We start from the raw sequence: 3,134 nt of genomic DNA on the forward strand, positions 1-3,134 counted from the left end.
TCATGCTTATCTTTTTGTGTGTTCTTTAGCTTTTCATAGCCGTTGTCATGCTTAGCTCTTAGTTTTCATGTTTATTCTTTTTAAGAGATTTTATTAGGGTTCTTTTGAAACTCTCTTGAGTTATCATGCTTATCTTGTTTAGAGAGTTGGCTTGTTGCACTGAGTTGTGTGTCTTGCATGAGTAGGTAATTGAGGTTGCTATTTAAGTGTAGTAGTAACTTGCAATAGTTTTGAGGTATTTATTTGAGTGATTTTTGAACTATTGGTGTCAAGATATTGAGCCTATTAGTGATAGGTGTCATATTTTGGGAAACCCATGTGTATTTTCAAAAACTAAAAAAATTAGTTGAGAACTCTAGCTACTAGATGGATCGCTAACCTCTGGAGGGGTTGGAATATATAGAGTACCCTCTCGTTATCATGGGTCGAGGATGCGCAAGGATAACCAAACCCCCAAACAATCCTCCTTAGGGTACTTGTCTTTTTGTGAGTCTCTTGACTAGATAGAGTGTTACCGATAATAAGTGCATGAGTTCTTCGGACTAACGTGAGTATTCGATTGTTGGCACTTCCACCATCCATATTTTGCTAGCCTCTTTGGTACCGTGCATTGCCCTTTCTCATCTTGAGAGTTGGTGCATACTTCGCCGGTGCATCCAAACCCTTGGCATGATACGCTCTGTTATCATAAGCCTCATATATCCTTCCTCAAAACACCCACCATACCCACCTATTAAGGCATTTCCATAGCCTTTTCGAGATGCATTGCCATGCAACATCCACCATCTCATGACTTGATCTTCATGTCATACGTGCTTTTTCTTGATCGAGGAGCCGCATGCTAGTTGGGCTTTGCCCTTATTATTGCTACATGACGCGCTAGTATCATTGCATATCTTGCTACACTAGCAGAGGCATACATTTGCATACATCATGATAGTTTTCATTTATCTTTATCTTGAGTACTTCTTATAAATTGTGAAATCTTATTTTATTCTTGTAAAAAAATAGAGTGTTTCCCTTAAGTGAGGAAAAGATCCCAAAGAGGACAAATTAAAAGATCCCAAAAGAGGACACATGAAAAGATCCCAAAGAGGACAAATGAGAGATAAATAGAAAGAGCCAAAGAGGCGACAAAAAAGAGAAGAAAAACAAAGATAAGGGGGCAACACTACTATTCATTTAGAAAGATCCACACTCGTAGTCCATTGTTATATTTGTGCTCCATAGAGATTATCATTCATGCATAACTATGTGGGGACCCTTATAGAACTTGGCTTGTATATTCCAATGATGAGCCTCCTCAAATGAGCTCTAGGTCTTCATGAGAAAGCAAGTTGGATGCACCCCCACTAGTTCCATTGGTGAGCTTACCTTAGCTCATATGTGCATCCGTTGCATGGAAATTCCTACTCCTCACACCATATCTATCATTTGGCTTTCTCTCGCCTATGATTGTCCTCATTGATGTGAGCCTTTCACACATTTCTTGTCTTCCTTCCCCATCATTATTCTCTTTAACATCCTAAGTGCCAATATATCTTGCTTACGCTCATCCATTGCATGAGTGCTCAAAGTTGAAAGGGAGAGGATCATTTTGACTTGTGCCTCACTAGTGGTCTCGGGATGAGTCAAAATAAGATTCCGAAGGAGACCAAGTGTGAAGTTTTAGTAGATTGAGTTCTCAATTAAACTATTTTTATGCTCTAAACCCAACTCCCACTTCTTGCACGCAAACACCATTTGGAGACATTCGAGTCACGGACAGCGAGAGCTCTTGCACCTTTATGATCTTACTTTGCTAATTTTAATACTAGATATAGACTCTTGCTTGTTATTGTCTTGACTTGAATTGCATATCTTACTTGCTTTACTTTACAGTTCTTATATGTGTGTTAGCATGTCATCACATAAATTATTTGTGTTACCATTTACCTACTCGAGGACGAGCAGGAATTAAGCTTGGGGATGTTGATACGTCCCAAACATATCTATATTTTCTGTTAGTTCCATGCTCTTTTGAGTGACATTGTTATATGTTTTGCTACACTTTTATACCTTTTACACATATTTGGACTAACCTACTAACTCAGAGCACCCAGTGCCAGTTTTTGTTTGCTGATGTCTTTTTTGCATGGACTTTTACCCCAATTTATAGAGCCCCAAAAATTCCGAGAAAAATATATAAAAATCAGCATGACGGAAGCTTCACGAAGCACCAAGTGGGGCCATAGGGGAGCCAGGGCTCGCCCAGGCGGCCACCCTACGCGGGCCACCTCCTGGCCGCGCCACGAGGCCGCCTGGGTGGGGGCCACCCCCTCTGGTGCCCTCCTTCGGCCTATATTTACCTCTCGGACGGAAAACCCTATTAACAGATCCAGAATTGTGAATTTCTCCATCGTTCCGCCGCCGTAGCGCTTCTGAGATCGGGAGCGCAAGAAGCCCTCTTCCCGGCACCCTGTCGGGGGGAGGATTGACCTCCGGGATCGTCTCCACCACCATGGACGCTTCCCGGACATGCCGTAAGTAGTCCTCTTGGACCTTGGGTCCATGACCAGTAGCTATGTGATGTCTTCTCTCCAATCTTGTGCTTAAATTCTTAGCCCTTGTGAGCTGCCCTACATGATCAAGGCATCTATGTAATTTACCTGCTGTTGCTATGCTGAGTCTGCTGGGATCCGATGGATTATGACATTATGTTCATATTGTGATGAGTTATATATTTGGTTCTCCTTTTATATTATGTTCTTGAGTAATTCATGCATGTTCTCCATTGCTTTTTATTGCTTTGGCCAAGTAGTAGATTGTAACTCCAAGAGGGAGCATTATGCATGATTGTGGGTTCATGCCCCCTGATTTCTAGCTTGAGTGACAAAAACATGAGACTAGGGGATGTGTTATTGCCACCAGGGAGAAAACAACGGTGCTTGTGACCACGGTTGCAAGGATTGTTTACCTTACGCACAGTTCGTTTATGCAGTTGTCCGTTGCTTTGAGTTTACACTTTGGGTGGGGCTCGCAACTTAATACCAGCGAGATGTTATGGATAGATATCTCAATGTGGATGATTAGTGAGTAGATGTTGATGGATAAACGGTCTAATTGTCTTGGTGTACTGTCCATTACTTTTGAGC

The sequence above is a fragment of the Hordeum vulgare genome, chromosome 6H (genome assembly GCF_904849725.1).
Source record: "Hordeum vulgare subsp. vulgare chromosome 6H, MorexV3_pseudomolecules_assembly, whole genome shotgun sequence".
Classification (NCBI taxonomy): domain Eukaryota; kingdom Viridiplantae; phylum Streptophyta; class Magnoliopsida; order Poales; family Poaceae; genus Hordeum; species Hordeum vulgare.